The 19,804-nt window shown below is 44.4% G+C and overlaps 1 protein-coding gene and 1 pseudogene across 5 annotated transcripts in view; both read right to left on the bottom strand.

Annotated features, from left to right (window-relative positions):
• Positions 1 to 19,804, bottom strand: part of FHIP1A (FHF complex subunit HOOK interacting protein 1A) — a 307,224-nt gene that overhangs the window by 62,309 nt on the left and 225,111 nt on the right. The window lies entirely within an intron of this gene.
• LOC103350696 (P3 protein-like) lies at positions 15,758 to 17,955 on the bottom strand (annotated as a pseudogene).

Consider the following 19,804-nt stretch of genomic DNA (forward strand, 5'->3'; position numbering starts at 1 on the left):
AGGAGTGCAGTAGAGGATGGCCCAAGTGCTTGGGCCCTGCACCCCATGGGAGACCAGGAAAAGCACCTGGCTCCTGCCATCAGATCAGCACAGTGCGCCGGCCGCAGCACGCCGGCCGCGGCAGCCATTGGAGGGTGAACCAACGGCAAAAAGGAAGACCTTTCTCTCTGTCTCTCTCTCTCACTGTCCACTCTGCCTGTCAAAAAATAAAAATAAAAAAAAGAAAGAAAAGAAAAAAAACAACCATGGCAATGGTATATTGAATTATTTTAACTTTTTATCTCATAGGTAACACAAATCAAAGCAATAAAGTTTGCCTGCTTCATCCAATTTCATTTCTGTATATGAAGAGCACTGTTCAAACATAATTCTTGGAGCCATCACTAATTCTTTAGTAATATTTTTTGTTTATTTTCTCCTTCTGCTACTTTCTGTAAAACAACTACATCTTCTTTCCATTTTTTCCAACAAAAACTATCTCAAACCAGTTCCCTTTTGCATTTCCACAACAATTAACAGATGTCTCACTTTTGGCAACAACCACTTCTCCTCAATCCTCAGGATCCCTCCCCTGGAGCAGCACCTCATTGTTCTCCCAACCCAGTGCCCCCCAGAGCGCAGCAATCTACCAAACATCAGCTCATCGACCTGCCCCGGCCCTTCCAGCCCTAAACTACTAACCCTCCCCTTAGATTTTTTTCCTCCCATCTGATCCATACACACACACACACACACACACACACATACCTAGTCACCACATCCAAGTTCACACATGCATTCATTCCAAAGGCATCGTAGTGCTTTCTAGGTACACAGCACATGCTAGATATGCTGCTATATCTGTTCAATGAATGGATGAATAAATCAACATGTATGGTTCCTACTTTCCTGATGTTTACCACCTGGCAAGAGAATTAAGATAAACCCATAATGATCACACACAATAACCTTTAAGTGCCATATCAGTGACACCAGACCAACTCTAGAGAAGCAGAATGATTGCCAAGACCTGGATTGATCAGAGTGAGTTTCTGAAGAAGGTGCCAGAAGTCTGGATGAGAAAGATTCAGGTAAGTACAGCTGGAAGAGAAGGGCATCACAAGAAGAAGTATAAGTACAAGCTAAGAAACGAGTTCACAAATGGCCTGGGACAGCTGCAGAAGTACCTATGAAGAGGAATTCCTAGGCCGACGCCGCGGCTCACTAGGCTAATCCTCCTCCTTGCGGCACCGGCACACCGGGTTCTAGTCCCGGTCAGGGTGCCGGATTCTGTCCCGGTTGCCCCTCTTCCAGGCCAGCTCTCTGCTGTGGCCCGGGAAGGCAGTGGAGGATGGCCCAAGTCCTTGGGCCCTGCACCCCATGGGAGACCAGGATAAGTACCTGGCTCCTGCCATCGGATCAGCGTGGTGCGCTGGCCGCAGCGCACTGGCCACGGCGGCCATTAGAGGGTGAACCAATGGCAAAGGAAGACCTTTCTCTCTGTCTCTCTCTCTCTCACTGTCCACTCTGCCTGTCAAAAAAAAAAAAAAAAAAAAAAAAAAGAGGAATTCCTAAGTCTAGGGAAAGACTAGGAATAGCTGGATGTGACAAAGTCTACACTAGGCTTAGCATACCTTGATGTCTCCTAGTACCTTGATGTCCCCACTTCTCTACATTTTCTTCCTGGCGGTATGACAAATTTTACACTTTACACATCAGTGAAAGACACGTTTAGTCATACAACTATGATTTCCCAACATGTATACAACAATAAAAACTAAAACGGGCTAAAAACTTTTGTATGCAATACATGCCAGGTACCATTTTAAAGCATCAACTCTCTTAATCCTCATAAATCCTATAAAACAGCACTACTGTTATAATCCCTATTTTATAAGTGAAGAAAATGGTTTAGAGAGGGTAAGTGTTCCATCCAGGGACACACAGCTTGAAAGTGGAAGAGGTGGGACATCACCCTCGCGGTCTGACTCTAAAAGTCCATACCACACTTAATCTTAAGCAAAGAGCATATTCCCCAAACACCACTACATCAAGGTTTATGTAAATAAATATATTTTCCTTTCTTTTTGTTCCCTTCACTTATGCCAGCATTTTTATTTTTGTTTTTTTTTTTTTTTTTTTTAGCTAGCACACAGCCTTAAGGAAGGGATGGCCCATGACACTGTGAAGTTGGCTGTAAGCCAAGGTGATGATGTCATGGATCCAATGTCCAACTAAGTTTAGTACTTATTCTGTTTATATGCAAAATGAGAGAGAAGATGTAAGAATCCATTCATACAACAATATGCCCAGATCTCAGTTATACCTGCATGTGTCTTATGTGGAATTTCAGTGTCTACAAATTTTTTAAAAATATAGTACTTGGCCGGCACCGCAGCTCACTAGGCTAATCCTCCTCCTTGCGGCACCGGCACACCGGGTTCTCGTCCTGGTTGGGGCACCGGATTCTGTCCCGGTTGCCCCTCTTCCAGGCCAGCTCTCTGCCATGGCCAGGGAGTGCAGTGGAGGATAGCCCAAGTGCTTGGGCCCTGCACCCCATGGGAGACCAGGATGAGTACTTGGCTCCTGCCATCGGATAAGCGCGGTGCGCCAGCCGCAGCGCGCCGGCCACGGCGGCCATTGGAGGGTGAACCAATGGCAAAGGAAGACCTTTCTCTCTGTGTCTCTCTCTCACTGTCCACTCTGCCTGTCCAAAAAAAAAAAAAAAAAAGATATAGTACTTAATTGGGCTGGAAACTCAGTACAAAAATCTCAGAAATTAATTAATTACAAGATTTTTTAAATAAGATGTTCTAATAGTTTCGATTACAATGTATTTCCACATTCTCAGAGACTTTCTATGGTAAACATTAGTCATTTCTCTATGTTCTACAGTGGCCCGACAAGTGGTAATGCTTTCCTCCAGGCTTTTTTTTTTTTTTTTACAGGCAAAGTTGGACAGTTAGAGAGAGAGAGAGAGAGAGAGAAAGGTCTTCCTTCCATTGGCTCACCCCCCATATGGCTTCTATGGCCGGTGCACTGCGCCCATCTGAAGCCAGGAGCCAGGTGCTTCTCCTGGTCTCCCATGCAGGTGCAGGGCCCAAGCACTTGGGCCATCCTCCACTGCCTTCCCGGGCCACAGCAGAGAGCTGGACTGGAAGAGGAACAACCAGGACAGAAACGGGCACCCCAACCGGGACTAGAACCCGGGGTGTCGGCGCCACAGGCGGAGGATTAGCTTAGTGAGCCACGGCGCTGTCTCCTCCAGGCTTTTCTATATATTGATGAAGGGAAAAGTGAATTTGTATTTGGATCTAAATGTCTGTACATTATCTTTCCATTTAATAACCAAGAATATGGGAAGTGAAAAAAATTAATAATGCTACAGTCAACTGAAGAAAATCATGCAATCCCATGTTTATTGTGAAATCTGAAATCACAAGAAGCACTCTTCTTCCTTTCTGCCCATAGCATCAAGACATTTATTGGGACTGAATCAATGGAGGAAGGGTGATACCTTATAACATTCTGTGATACACATGACTTTAGGGAGTGGCCAGTAGTGTCATCCCCAAAATGATAATATTTCCAATTGAGAGGAGTTTTTAATGGTATTGATATCACTGTCCATATTCTTTAATAGAACTACATAGAACAGCAGAGTTGATTTCTAAGTAATAAATAATGGAGCTTGTCCAGCATGCTGAACAACAGAAAATACTTCTCTCAATCAAATGCTATGCACACATCAGGGTTAGAAATACTTTCATAGAACCAATAATCTTACTACTCATCTTTAGATACTACCACTGCTAATTCCTTCAATTATGAGGAGTGTATTGACCTATGGTACCAACTCTAATAGCCGAAACACTGCTCAGACATGCAGAGAAGACCAAAAATGAGATGTGGAGGAAGCCTGGCACTGTGGCTTAGTGGGTAAAGACACCATCTGCAATGCTGGCATCCCATATGGGTGCCAGTTTGTGTCCTGGCTGCTCTACTTCTGATACAGTTCCCTGTTAATGGCCTGGGAAAAGCAATGGGAGATGGCCCAATTACTTGGTCCTCTGCTACCCATGGACTCCTGGAATAAGCTCCTGGCTTGCTCTCCCCACCCCCAATCTTTCAAATAAAATAAATAAATATTTAAGAGAGATAGAGAGAGATCCAGTGCTGTGGCATAGCAGCTAAAGCCCACACTTGCAGTGCTGACATCCCATGTAGGCACTGGTTCGAGTCCTGGCTGTTACACTTCCAATTCAGCTCCCTGCTAATATGCCTGGGAAAGCAGTGGGGCATGGCCCAAGTGCTTGGACCTCTGCAATCAGTGGGAGACCCAGAAGAAGCTCCTGGCTCCTGGCTTCAGATTGGCCCAGCTCCAGCCATTCGTGGAGTGAACTAGCAAATGGAAAATTTTACTCTCTCTCCTCTCTCTCTCTCTGTAGCTCTGCCTTTCAAATAAATAAATAAATATTTAAGAGAGAGAGAGATGTAGAGGGAGGGAGGTTAAGGGGGTGGGGTGGCAGAGGGAGAGGGACAAAGAGCTCCCACCCGCTGGTTCACTCCTCAAATGCCCACAATGACCATGAGCAAGGAACCCGATCAGGGTCTCCCAACTACTTGAGCTATCATTTGCTGCCTCACAGGATGTGCACTTCAGTAAGCTGGAATCAGGAAAGAAGTTGGGACTCAAATCTAGGTCTCTGATACGGGATGCAGGCATCCCAAAGGGCATGTTAGCCTCCAGTTCAAAGCCCACCTTTAATCTCATTTAAAAAAAAAGGTTGATTGATTTAAAAGGCACAGTAACAGTGAGACAGACAGACACACACACACACACACACAGAGACACTGAGAGAGAAACAAAGAGAGACAGAGACAGAGACAGAGAGCGAGCGAGAGAGAGATCGTCCATCTGCAGCTTCACTCCACAAATGGCCGCCTCTTGGCCAGACAGAAGCCAGGAACTCCATCTTGGTTTCCCACTTGGGTGGCAGGGTCCAAGTACTTCCACTTTCCCAGGTGCATCAGAAGTGGAGCAACTGGGACTTAAACTGGCACTCTGATGTGGGATGCTGGTGTCACAAGCAGCAGCATAACCCATGTTTTACAATATCAGTGCCACCCCCAATTTAATATGTTGCTCATTTGGAAAAGGCTACACAGGTTCTCAGGGCACTTTTACATCCCTTGTCATTTGATTTTCACTGTAGTCTTGGAAGGCTGACAGGGTGAGGATTATAGCAAATGACAAAATGGGAACTTTACCCGTGTTAAGACCCATGTCTTGGCCAGCGCCGTGGCTCAATAGGCTAATCCTCCACTTAGCGGCGCCAGCACACCGGGTTCTAGTCCCGGTTGGGGTGCCAGATTCTTTCCCGGTTGCCCCTCTTCCAGGCCAGCTCTCTGCTGTGGCCCAGGAAGGCAGTGGAGGATGGCCCAGGTGCTTGGGCCCTGCACCCCATGGGAGACCAGGAGAAGCACCTGGCTCCTGCCTTCGGATCGGCGTGGTGCGCCGGCCGCAGCGCGCCAGCCGTGGCGGCCATTGGAGGGTGAACCAAGGGCAAAGGGAAGACCTTTCTCTCTGTCTCTCTCTCTCTCTCACTGTCCACTCTGCCTGTCAAAAAAAAAATAAAAAAAAACCAACCCTGTCTTCTGAATCTCAGTCCAGTGAAAAAGCATAGCCAGGGCACCAGCAGTTGGACACATATCAGTATTCCTCCAGGTGTGGTCCTTGGAACACCTAGGTGCTGGCTAAAGTACAAATCCCTGTAATAACATCAGACTCTCTGGAACGTAGGAGTTCACTTTTAAGAAGTAATTGTCTTTGCACACTTACGTTTGAGAACATTTAGTACTGGAAATTAGAATAAATAGGAAGATAACTCTGTGAATAACTGAGTTAATATCACACTCTCAGAGAAAATCTGAAGTTAATCCTGTCTATAAAATAATACAAATGTGTTAGGGAATAACAAGCGCATGAGAGGTCTTCAAACAATTAATGGCAAATATGTAACATGAAAAAACTATGCATAGATTCCAAAGTTTCAGGCACCAGAATAAACTTTTCTTTTAGTTCAGCTTTTCTATAAGCTTCAATAAGTACCCTCACATTATCTAAAATCAAAATACTATAGTGACCAAAATTGTCATAAAATGCACTGACAAGTAACACACAGTATCCTGTGAAGCATGTCCCATTTTAGAGAGTCAGCTGGTTAAGATCATGAATAGTAATACGTAATATGTAGTATGTACCAAAGGCAACAATAAGCACTTTAAATATATTACATCATTTATTCTTCACAAGAGCCCTTTAGGTAGGTATTATTTCCCACAGATGATACATATGAGGGTACTTCAAATGTTCAAGAGAAATGTGCATTATCTTTTAATTCGATTTTTCCGTTAACTTCTTGAAGTTATCTCCTATACACAGATGAGAATATTTCCCACAGTTAAACTGCTAAAGTAACAAAGAGCCAGAACTCAAATCAGGATCTTCCTGAAGTCAAGACCCACTGTTTTTTCAGGTCTCTGCAGGGTTGGCTCCCTCACTTCCTTGCTCTCTGGCTCTGAGGATGAATTCGGTGAGCAGTGTGACCCTGGGGTCTGATTTAACATCCGTGTCTCAGTGAGCATAGGAGGCTGAAGCTAGCCTGCTTTCCAAAATTGCATTAACTGACTATATTAAGTGAATATAGTGGATGGTATACACTAACTTCTAGTTTTCAATTATCAATAAGTATTTCCAAGTCAGTTCCTTTTATCACTGAAATCTTCTAGGTCTATTTAGTAGCGTATCGCACTGAATAGTATAATTATTAACTTAGTTCCTCTAGACCTGGCCTGCTTAATATGAATTTTCCAGCCCAGGTTTAATAGTGCCACTGCTGCTCCGTGTTACATAGCTGCAGGCCCATGACAGGACTGGGCCTTTTAATTACCTTGTTCAACTGCGATTACCGACTGACTACAATGATCCTTACATCTGGCCTCTCTGCATCCACAGTACTCTTCTGTTGAAGTTCAGGGTAATAGGGGAGATAGAGTGAGTGTGTGGGCCCCACCCTTCACCCAGGTGAGCTAGACTCCTTAATTATGGCCTCATCAGTCACAGCAGGATCCCCAGCATTGGACAAGGACAATAACACAACACAAGCATGAGATGGCACCAGCATCAGGTGCATCAGCTTCCCTGCTTAGCTCAGGCATCCCAGCCCACCTGGATTCCCCAGATGCTATATGACCATAAGGGAACACCTGCCTGCCTTAGAGCTAGTGCACCTGTGGAGTTGAAACAGCCACTTTCAAGAAGAATTATCTCATTTCTCTGAGACACCCTTTCCCCCAGTAGGCACACAGGTATGCTTTCAGTGCAGTGGAGAACAGAATCTGCAGTGACTAGTTTACTCCAAGCTTGGTTGGAAATAGACAGAGTGCCATATGAACAGTCCAGCATTATTCCAGGAAGAATAAGAAGTAGCGAGCAAAAACAGGGCAAGATAATAGTCAGAAACTTTTAGTGATTAAAAACCATGGGTTAGGAATGCAGGAAATAGCTTTTAAGAGGCAGGCACTTGGCACAGCAGTTAAGTCACTCCTTAGGACATCCACATCCCATTTTGAAGTGCCTGGTTCAGTTCGAGCTACTCCTCTTCTGAGTTAGCTTCCTGATAACACACTGTGGGAGGCAGCAGGTGATGGTTTAAGTACTAGGGTACCTGCCACCCATGTGGCATTCTGGCTCCTGGTTTCAGCCTTGCCCAACCCTAGCTATGGTAGGCATTCTGGGAGTGTACAAGAAGGTAGAAGACTTCTCTCTGCTTGTCCATCTGCCTTTCAAATTAAATGCAAAAAAAATTAAGAAAATAGGTTTTTAAAAACATATGAAAGTGGCCGGCACCGCGGCTCACTAGGCTAATCCTCCACCTGCGGCGCCGGCACACCAGGTTCTAGTCCCGGTCGGGGCACCAGATTCTGTCCCAGTTGCTCCTCTTCCAGGCCAGCTCTCTGCTGTGGCCCAGGAGTCCAGTGGAGGATGGCCCAGGTCCTTGGGCCCTGCACCCACATGGGAGACCAGGAGGAAGCACCTGGCTCCTGGCTTCAGATCATGGAAAAGGAAGACCTTTCTCTCTGCCTCTCTCTCTCACTGTCTACTCTGCCTGTCAAAAAACAAAAACAAAACAAACAAAAAAAAATATGACAGAAGGGGCCGGAGCGTAGCAGGTTAAGCTGCTGCCTGCAGTGCTGGCATCACATATGGGCACAGGTTCAAGTCCTGGCTGCTCCACTTCTGATCCAGCTCTATGCTACCACCTGGGAAAGCAGTGGAAGATGGCCCAGGTCCTTGGGCCCCTGCACTCACGTGGGAGACCTGTAAGAGGCTCCTGGCTTCAGATCAGCACAGCTCTGTCTGTTGTGGCCAACTGGGGAGTACACCAGCGGATGAAAGACCTCTCTCTCTCTCTGCCTCTCTGTAACTGTGCCTTTCAAATAAATAAATAAATCTTTTAAAAATATGACTGAAGTGCCTATGTAAGAATATAAAATGTAGAGACCAAAACATTACCTCACTGTTTCTTTCAGTATGGCTCACTGCAGAACTAGAGTCTAGTTTCAGGCTCAAATAACTCATGGGAAACTACACAACAATTAGCAAAGAACCACCAAATCTGAAAAATAAAACCTTGAAATTCCAAAGCCAACAAGGCATCCTAATTCCATGCTTTACATTCTTTCTTTCTTTCCATTTTCCATAAAAAGGAACACCATGATCAAACACATTATACAGCATCAGTGGAAACCACACATAAAACTACAAGGTGTTTTGCATTAGAAAGTGGCACAGATGACAGCAGAGTGGCAAAGAGTACAGATATATGAGGCATCCAAAAACACAACAGTCTGCCAAGACAAATAAGGGGATGGGTCTCTATCCTCCATCTACCTCAGAACTCCTCTACTGTCTCCCACCACAGAGAAATGTGAGGGAAGAGGGCTGGGAGAAATATAGCTAGACAAAATGTCCAAGCAGCAGGCTGCTCAGCTCAGTCCTCACCATGACATACGGGATCAATGTATTCCTCCTGTAAACTCAGCATCCAATTATGGTCCATTAATATTTTATAATGTGGCAATAATTTGAAGATGGTACTTAACTGCTCTTAAAGTCTTCAGTCACAACTTCCACTGGGCATGAAAGTTCAAAACATGCTTAGCCAGTGAGAGCCAAACTGGGCACTAAGAGTTCCAGCCCACCCCACTCACATACACACTAATTGCAAGTGGGAAAGTCCGAAGTGTGGCTGCTCCCAGCCTCTCACATTTTCCTTCTTCTCTAGTCCCCAAAAAACTTCCATCCATCATGCTAAGTCAATAAGCCATGAATTACTGAGCTGGCAGGATGCAGATCATGAATATGTATGTGTGTGTTTGGAAGACAAGATTGTAAAACAAATGAGCTCCACAGTGGCGTATATGAACCCGGCACACATGCCTTTGAGGAAACCGCTGAAATAATTCCACCCATGGATATTGTTCAAGCATGGTTTTAGCACACAGTAGATGGTAGGAAAATCAGTTTTTCTGGTAGTTTTTTTGCTTCTGTTTTTCCAAGCATACTTGCACAGAGTTATTTGCTGAGTGACACACAGCTGGCTGCTCTTTGCAAAAACCAAAAGTATAGACTTTCTTTGAGGTCAGTTATCACTGCTTATGTCTGGGATTTGCCTGTCAAAAAGGATGGAGTGTCGAACTATTTCCCTTGCACCTGCCCTTTACCTGCTCCAGCACATGTCCCTCAAGGGCACTGCCTCCAGCTACCAGACACAGTCCCAAACTTCTGCCCAAATTTCCTAACAAAATCTAAATAAAGGAGTCAAAAGGACCCACAGAACAAAAGACCACCCTGGTCTCCAGACACCTGACAGACAATAGCATGGCTGAGCCTAAGGTGCGACTTACACAACCCTCTCACATCCAAACACCCTGCCGGTCTCCTCTTTCTAACCCTGCTAGACTCAGGACAAGCACTGAAGCCATCTTCCACTGCTACTGTCAACTGTCTACTGGTCTCCTACCAGCCCCAAGATCCCTAAACAACACGCCTGGACAAGCTGGTGACAGCCAGTCTGGCTGCTTCATTTGTTTTTGTCTGTTCTTCCACAGTTTAAACAAAAACAAAACAAAACAAAGAAAATACCACTTAATAATCCTTTCATGAGACCATTGCTATCTGGGGAAATTTTTTCACGGTTATCATCTTCAAACGTTTATTGGTCACCTAAAATATATAAGACACCCTACCTACCTCTGAAGAGAACAGAGGTTGGCAAACTTTTTCTGTAAAGGGCCAAAAAGTAAGTATCTGAGGCTTTGTGAGCCACAGACTATGTTTAAATCTAAACCCACTGTATAACGTAACACCCATTCTCCTCCCCTGAAAACCACCCTTCTACTTTCGCCTCCATAAAATGTCTGTCCCCATAAATATGATTACTCTAAGGACTCCATATAGGTGGAATCGTGCAAAATTTATCCTTCTGGGACTGACTCACTTCACTTAGCATGGCATAGACAAGGTTTACCCACGTGGTGGCCTATGTCAGAACGTCCTTTTTTATGTCCTTTTTAAAATACTCTACTGCAAGTAGCTAAACATAGTTGTGCTCCATTGCTCAAAAAGTTTCATATTTCAGATTTCAGATTTTGGGAAAACGACACTTAACCAGTAAAGCCTATGCAAGTATTCCAAAATCCAAGAACTCCAAAATCTGATTCTTTTTTCTCAAGCACTGTGGATCAGTGATACTCAACCTGCATAGGAGAGGCCTTAAATCAAGAATGAGGGTGGCAGTGGAGGAGGGGGCTGTGGCACATGGTAGAGACTAAGGAGACTGGGAAGGCAGAGCCATACAAGTTTTGGAGGAAGAGTAATGTATTTCAACATGTGCTTAGAACATGAGAAAACCTAAAGACAGAAACTGCAGCAATCTTCACATGGCTTTACCAGGGCTAGTTTTGCTAACGGGTGTACTGTCAAAGGGCTGAAGAGGCAACCAGATCCTGGGAGACAGAAGCCACGGGGAAATGTTAATAAAGATGAGCCTTTAAAATCCTAAAACATTTAAGCAGACATTTAAGAGCATTTAATAGTCTGGTAAGGAAAGGCAAAATGCTGTGAATAGGGAAAAAGCAGTCACCTCTTCAGGAAGATGAGAGTTTTGTGGCTGGCAAGTAGAGGTAACCCCTCTCCCAAATCTAACCCTTTGTATCCCCATTTTTCCCATCCCCTTCCCCTCAACTACTCCATTATCTTGAACTCCCTTCCTCCCTGTTTTCTTTTAGTTACCACACACTTCCCAGAAGGCCAGTCTACACCTGCTGTGTTCACCTGCCACAAGAATCAAATCAGGGTCTCTCCTCAGCGCTCATTCTCCCTGGCCTCCTGCACACCAGAGTCCATGTTACACTTCTATCCAAATGTGCTTGTCTCTGCCCGAGCGCCCTGTCCCTGGAACAACCTTCCCTAACTGCTCCTTCAAGGTTAAGCTCAAGACCATTTTCTCCCTAGCCACTTACTTTTCTGTATCTGCCTCACACCCCTGCCCCACCTGCCCTGGCTTCTTTCCCTTTCAAAGCACTTATTTCAGTCTTTCTTGCACTGAGTCTGTAGTTAACCTGTCAGTCTCCTGGGTCCCAGAAGATAAACTCCATGGAGATGAGAGGGTTTTTCAGTCACCTTGACTTCCCCACAAGGCCTGGTAAATACTTTGCACCTGGTGCATACTTGCTAAATGACCTCCGAATAAATGACATTACCCTTTTACCCCATGCGAGATGGAAGAATTTGTAATGGAATAACTATGACAACACCTTTGCATATAACAGTGTATAATTTTTCCTCCTTTAAAGAGGGCAGGGGTGTATTACTACCCTCTTTGTGCAGCTTAGGAAACTGACTCAGGGAAGTTAAAAGCTTGGTATAAAGTCAAGCAACAGTAAATACAAGAGCCACAACTAGAACCCAGATCCTCTGATTCAGTCTAGTGCTCTTCCACTGCACACCCTGCCTCTGCATGAACTCATGTAATAACAATCCTGATGTTGTGAGGGTTGTCTTTGCTGTATTTCTTCATTATATACTCATGTCTCATATATTGGCACTTCTACCTGTCACATTAGGATCTAACCATAATTTGATGTTCCAGTAGACAAGGATCAATACATAAAACTAGCTGGTAACTTCAAGCCATGAAAAGTGACTATTTCTAATGAGTTTCTAGAAAATGTTAAGCAGCAGTGTACATAAGCGCTAGACCCAAACCATTCCACAGATGCCATTTGTACTTGTTAACTCCCCAAGCTGCTGATCTTCACCAGGAGTGTGCTGGACAGCTTCCACTATGCGGCCCACCCCGGCCCCCAACCTCATCTCCTCTCCCCACCCCCACCACCCAGATGCACTCTCCACTTTCCTCCTCGGTCTGTACCCCAGTTGCCCCATATGGACCACATTTTTCCCACTTTCCGACATTCCCTTTTCATCTTTTGTTGTTGTTGTTTTAAAAGATTTATTTATTTGGAAGGCAGAGTTATGGGTGGAGAGGGGAGAGACAGAGAGAGAAATATTCTATCAGCTGGTTCATTCCACAAATGGCCACTACAGCCAGGGCAAGGCCAGGCCGAAGTCAGGATCCAGAAGCTTCTTCTGTGTCTCCCAAGTGAGTGTGGGGACTCAAGCACTTGGGTCATCTTCCCACGCTTTCCAGGTGCATTACCAGAGAGCTGTATTGGAAGCAGATAAACTCAAATTGGCACCCATATGGGATGCCAGTGCCGCAGGCAGCAAATTTACCTGCCATGCCAAATCACTGGCCCCTGTCATCTGGTTTTCACTTGGGTCCCCCAGTGGGATTCCAGCAGGAGATGGGAAGAAAGGAGGGGAATCGCGTTTGGCTCTTTATTCCTAACTCCCTGTCTGAGGGGTTGCCTCGGGATGGTTATAACACACAACTCAAGTTCATGGTTCTTATCAGGAAGCTCTTTCAATACAGCTGTCTATAACACTCTACATACACGTTCAGGCAGTTCTAGGAATAGTAATCACCCAGAATATGATCATAAATTCTTTAACATTCCTACCATCAAGAGGTAGATTCTATGTCCCCTCCTCTTGAAAATGAGTGGATCACCACAAACAATAAAATACAGCACAAGTGACACTGTTCGAGGTTCCAGACTAAGCCTTAGGGAACTGGCAGCTTCTACTTTCACTCCCTTCAAACAATCACTCTTGGAGCTCAGTTAACACAAAAAGTCCAACAAGCTAAGGATAACACCGGAATAAGCTCAAGCTAGCCCTGTGGACAGGACACGTAGAAGGAGGGAAAGAGGGTAGGACAAAGATCAATCCAGCCCCAAACTATTCTAGACACAGACACTGAAGTCATCCCAGACAAGGCTTCAGACATCACAGGGAAAAGATAAACTGTTCCCACTGTGGCCTGCCCAATTCCTAAACAAGACAGTTGTGATTCATAATAATGATGAATGGTTGTTTTAAGTCTCAAAGTATGGGGATAGCTTATTACACAGTAGCAGATCACTGAAACACCATGCTCTTGTAACTAGTCCACTTATTAAGCTACCCAATTTGAGTGTCACCTGCTCCTTTTGAGGCCCTGACTGATAAAATATTCATGACACTCAGTAAGACAAGTAATCAGTACAGACTTCTAAGAAAATGGTAGAACTGTACACCCTCCTGAGTCAGATGTGGCCTGGAGACTTGCTTTGCTTTGGACACTGAAATGTGAACAGAAAAGACGTGTCACTTCCAGAAAAATGCCATTCCCTATGCTCTCCTCTCCCTAACAGTATGACCAGTGATATCAGTTCCCAGTGGTGAAGGTTCTATCAATCTGGATCCCTAAGTGAGGAAAACAAAAAGAAAAGCTACCTACAAATTGCTCGTTACACACCTGAAATAAACATGCAGTGTGAACAAGAGACACACATTCGTAATTTCAGCCCCTGAGATTTTAATGTGACTGCAACATAATCATCATGATGGATACAGTGAGCTCCTTTGTTAAGCAAATGACCAAAATCCATCTGAACTCCTGAATATTCAACACACCAGAAAATAAGTCATAAAAATAAGCAAATGTTTATAGCCAACCTTTTCACATCTATGGTCAGGAAAACATGGAACTCAGTCAACTATTACGGAGCTTCTAAACAAGGGTCCCAGCAGCTACACTCTAGTGTGGTTCAAGGCCACACTTCCTGCAGGTTGCTCCCAACCAGTGGCTGAGTGTGGCCTGGATATTAAGGCAGACCCATCCCTAGGAGACTCAGGCTTCCTCCAACAGCCTTCCTCAGACTCTTCAGCAGTCTCGGACATATTCAGTCAACTTTTTCAGTCTCTTTGCTTCACCTGGAAGCAGACTGGCATTGAGGTCTAACAATTCCCTTAGCCTTCTCATCTTCTCTCATACAAGCATTTCCTCATGTAAAATTCTTGCACATTTTTGTCCTATTTTGGCATTTGCCTTCACTGAGAAACCAGACTAACACAACTATACCAATGAATATTCCATCTTGAATATTTAGCTTTGAAAAAGCAAACATACAGAGACAACAGAGTAGCTCTTATTACATAAGGGCTGTTCCATTCATCTGAAATTATAACTGGTTTTTAATAATTTATATTCATATTTATAGATGGATCTAATTAATATATTACTGATATTATTTTCTTCAACATGGTTTTCACAAAGTGTAATTTTAACCTATCTCTAAAACTTTATCCTTTCCCAAATACCCAAAATAGGCTTCCAATCTCTTATTCAAAATCCTGGAGACCATGTGTATTTTGAAATCCAAAAGTTTTATAAAACATAATATGCACATCTTATACAACCTCCTAGGGGGGCTTGGGCAGTACCCTATGATCAATTTTATGAATATTTATTTCACAAAACATACAAACATTAACACAAGTGGATTAAAAGTAAATAGCCTTAAGACAGTTAAGGTAGGGTATGACACCAAAGGAGTTCAAGCAAAGGTTAGGCTGTGCACCAAATCAATTATAAGCAGGCATTTAGTTCTCAGGACATTTTGAAGTAGACACTGGAACGGGGAAATGTGGAACTGCATGTCCACATTACAGACAACTAATCAGCCCACAGGGGGAAAAAATCAAACAGGCATTTTATCTTCTTTGTACAGGGGATAAAACTGAGGCTCCAAAAAGGCTCAGGTGGGTCATCTCCTTCAGGGAAGCAGGATGCTACAGACATCTATTCATGGAACTACTGCCCAGGAGCCAAGAATGAGGCAGGAAAACAGTTTCTGCACTCATTGATTCTCTCCTGGAGTATGAAGATTTCTATCCAAAAACACTGTCCTGCATGCTGCCACTCTGGAGTGTGGGAAGCCGGCTTGCATCAGGGCTTCATTCTTAAACATGATTACTATGTGTGTAAATGTGTGTATACACATTTACTTTACCCATTCATCAATCTATTGACACCTATGTTGACTCCATAGCATGGTTATTTTAAATAGTGCTGTAATTAACATGGGAGTGCAGGTATCTCTCTGATAGGCTGACTTCATTTCCTTCATATATATACACAGAAGTAGGATAGCTGGGTCATATGGTAAATCTCTTGTTTTCTGAGAAACCTCCATACTACTCTTCATAACAGTCACTAATTTACATTCCCACCTTCAGTGTCTACGGATTCCCTTTTCTCTGCGTCCTTACCTGTTTGTATGTATATATGTACGTATTTGCTTCTTTTATTGCAATATACTTTCTGGGCAGTGCTCATCTACCTAACTCTGTATGGCCTCTTTGGCTCTGAAAGCTGGAGGGGGAAGAAAATCAGTGGAAACAAAAGGGGGAGGGCGGGTAGACCAGATTTTTCAGAAAGCACAGAACATGAGAACTAAAGGCTTTTGGTGCACAAGAACTGTGGGACAGTGAATGGGGAACAGGGGCTAGGGATGACCAAAGCTTGACCCAAGAGCCTCAGGGAACTGGAACAGGCTGCTATAGATGACACTTCAATGACCACAACTAGCATCTCAGAGATTCCACTCAGCATCACAATAAAGGGGAACTGGGAGGCATAGTTGGTTTGAAGATAGTGGAGGGACAGCTGTGGAAGGCCAAGGGCCAGTAGGCTGTTTTGTACCTCTACCTCGGTGCTGTCTGCCACTGGGTCCCTGGCAGCTTTAGGCATGTGGCCAGGCAGTAGCCCACTACGAGGCCAACCAGGTTCACTGTGAAGTCCACCAGCAAGATGGGTAGCCTGATACCTGCCAGGATGAGGCGACCCAGCAGCAGCACAACACTGAAAGGGCTTGATGACCTGCAGCTCCAACTGGGAGAACTTAGGAAGCTTGGACTTGATCACCGCACTGGCTGCTATTGGGATGGTGACAAACAGCAGGGCAACCAGGATCTTGGAGATGGGTATGCGGAATGCTTCATGGATGCTGAGTGGCAGCTGTAGATAGCTGAGGACAGTGGCAGGAAACCAGTGGCAGCCACTGCTGAGATGAAAGTCACAGAGATGGTTAAGGTGACATTCGTTCCAAGAAGGATGCTGAAGAGGTAGCTTCCACCACTGCCAGGTGACGAACAGGTGATAATGAAGTCAAGAGTCAGGGCTTTGAGCAGCATGAAGATTTTGGTCATTAGGAAAATGCAGAAGGGTATGACCAGAAACTGGCCCAGGAGGCCCAGCAGCATGGGCTGGGGGCTCCGCATGAGCCCCTTAAGAACCTGAAGTTCTATTCTGTAGCTAAATGAACACTTGTTCACAAAGATAAGAGGCAGGAACAGCTAGAGTATTGGGATCTCTGAGAAATGAGCCAGGTCAGCATTGAGGGTAACAGGGGTGTCTACAGCAGGTGAGATCTTGATGCAGAAATCTCTCCACTCCTTGATCAGCATGGGTGGGGCCTCATGGGGGTCCACAACCTAGATATGCAGTGGGGTTTTAATGGAGAATCCATTCAGCCAGTCTGCATTCTTTTTTTTTTTAAGTTAGGAATTCCAGCTTTTATTTATTTATTTTTTCTTTTAAAGATTTATTTATTTATTTGAAAGAGCTACAGAGAGAGGAAGACATGAAGAAAGATCTTCCATCTGATGGTTCAACAATGGCTGGGCTTGGGCCAGGTCAAAGCCAAGAGACAGGAGTTTCTTCTGGGTCTCCCACATGAGTAGCAGGGGCCCTAGCATTTGGTCCACCTTTCTTCTGCTGCCTTCTTCTTCTTTCCCAGCCCATTATCAGGAAACTGGATCAGAAGTGGAGCAGCCAGGACATGAATCAGCACTCATATGGGATGCAGGCACTGAAGGCAGTGGCTTCATCGGCTATGCCACCAGGCTGGCCCCAGTCCACATTCTTTAATTAGGGAATTTAGTCCATCTACATACTAAGTTATTATTAAGTAATGGGTTAGTCCTGTCACTTTTCAAAAATTCCTTCTGTTTAAATATCCACTGTTCTTTTTCTAGGTGGCTTTATACTTTCACCTGCTTTCATGATGATAGTTATCTTTCCTTTTCTTCTGAATGTAGGACTCCCTAAAGCATCTCTCATAAGCTTGGTCTGCTGGTGACAGATTGCTTCAGTTTTTGCTTTTCTTGGAAAGTCTTTATTTCTTTGCCATTTATGAGGGACAGATTTTCTGGGCATAGTATGAAGGGATGGCAGGATTTTTTTTCTTTTATAACTTGGAATACATCACTCCACTTTCCTCTTGGCCTGAAAGGTTTCTGCTGAAAAGTCTGCTACTAATCTATTGGGGAACCCCTTATGTCTGATCTGATGCTCTTCTCTTGCAGATCTTACAATTCTGTCCTTGTGCTGTACTTGTGAGGGTTTGACTAATTTGCCGCAGTGAGGAACTTTTCTGTTCATGTCTTTTTGGGGTCATGTAAGTGTCCTGTACTTCAATATCCACATCTTTCTCAAGATTGGGGAAGTTTTCAGCTACTATTTCATTGAATGGGTTTTCTATGCCATTGTTCCTCTCTTTGCCTTCAGGAATTCCATAATTTGAATACCTGCTCACTTGATGGTGTCCCAAAAGTCTTGGAGGTAGTCTTCAATTTTACATATGTATAGGTGGGAAATTTCAAAAGATCTGTCTTTGAGTACAGATAATATTTCCTTGGCTTGATCCAGTCTGTTGCTGAGGTTTTCAGCTGGATATTTTGCTTGACTTGAATTTATTTCTTCACTTCTCTTATTTGGCTCTTTTCCGAGATCTTGATCTCTTTGTTAAAAATTTGCATTCATATCATGCATGCTGTCCTGATTTTGTTTAACTATCTGTTTGTAATCTCTTGTATCTCTTTGAGCATTTTTATAATAATTATTTTGAATTCTTTATCAGGTATTTCACCAATCTTTTTTTTTTTTTTTTTTTTTTTTTTTTTGGAGTCTGCTACCAAGCACTATTTTATTCCCTTGGGGGCATCATATTGTCTTATTCTTCATACTTCTTGTATCCCTACATTGATAGTTGCACACCGGGAGTATTAGTTGTTTCTGTCACTTTCATGAGGAAGTATCTTCAGGTGGTGGTTTGATCGGGTATTCAGGCTGTAGCTCCAGCTGGATCTGCAGTATCTTCTTCCACAGCAAAGAATAGCAGCAGCAGTGGGGACAAGGAGGACTCCTCTCAGTTCCGGCAGGAATGCATGAGTCTGGGAAGCAGCCCACAGGGAAGAGTCTAGGGTCATGAGGGTACTAGCCCTCAGTCCGCAGTGGTTAAGGTGTTTTTTTGTTTTGTTTTGTTTTTTGTTTTTTGTTTTTTTTTTTTTTTTTTTTTACAGGCAGAGTGGACAGTGAGAAAGAGAGAGAAACAGAGAGAAAGGTCTTCCTTTTGCCGTTGGTTCACCTTCCAATGGCTGTCGCGGCCGGCGCACTGCAGCTGGCACATCGTGCTGATCCGAAGCTAGGAGCCTAGAACCCGGTGTGCCAGTGCCGCAGGTGGAGGATTAGCCTATTGAGCCACGGCGCCAGCCGGTTAAGTTTTGAGAGTTATCACTCTGGTACCCACACTGGCATGAGTGGCTAGGGTTGTAGTTAGCACTGGCCCAAAGTGCAGTAAGGATATGCAGGTCTACATGATGGCATCCCTAGGCTTCTATGAAATGTTTTGGTACCCATCTATCTTTTCAACCTTAAAACAATTATCCTGTGTTACGTTATCTGGGGTTGGAGCAGGAACAGAGTGAGCAATCCTGTAGCCACCAATAACGCAATGGTAGACCAAACCAACAGCCCATAGTCCGCCAAGATCAGCTCAGCATGGGGCAGAGCCTAGGCTCACTTTGTTATGGACTATCTGCTGCTGAGGTAGACTTATCATCCAAGGACCACTGCAGTCAACCACAGGTGATGCTGAATGGCATAAGAGTCCAATTGACTGGGGCCATGGAACTAAGATATGCCCAGAGGCTCCATTCATAGACATTGGCCTGGGGACAGAGACCATTAGTATCCACACAGAGATGGTCTTACCACTTCCCAAAGGCAATCTTGTGCTCACTTTGGTGCCTTACTCCCCAGTGGCTGGAGTCTTGCTCCTAGCTGTCTGCTCATCATTCATGGAGAGACAAAAATGCAGCCCCTTGACTGCTCATGCTCACACTAAATTGGGTTGTATGTGAATCTCACAGCCACAGAACCCTGTGATGTCTTATGGATGCACACCAAGCCCACAGAAGGTTGGAGGTGATGCAGGTTGGAACATTAGTCCAGTTGCTAAGGCATCT

Source organism: Oryctolagus cuniculus, chromosome 8 (assembly GCF_964237555.1).
Source record: "Oryctolagus cuniculus chromosome 8, mOryCun1.1, whole genome shotgun sequence".
Lineage (NCBI taxonomy): Eukaryota > Metazoa > Chordata > Mammalia > Lagomorpha > Leporidae > Oryctolagus > Oryctolagus cuniculus.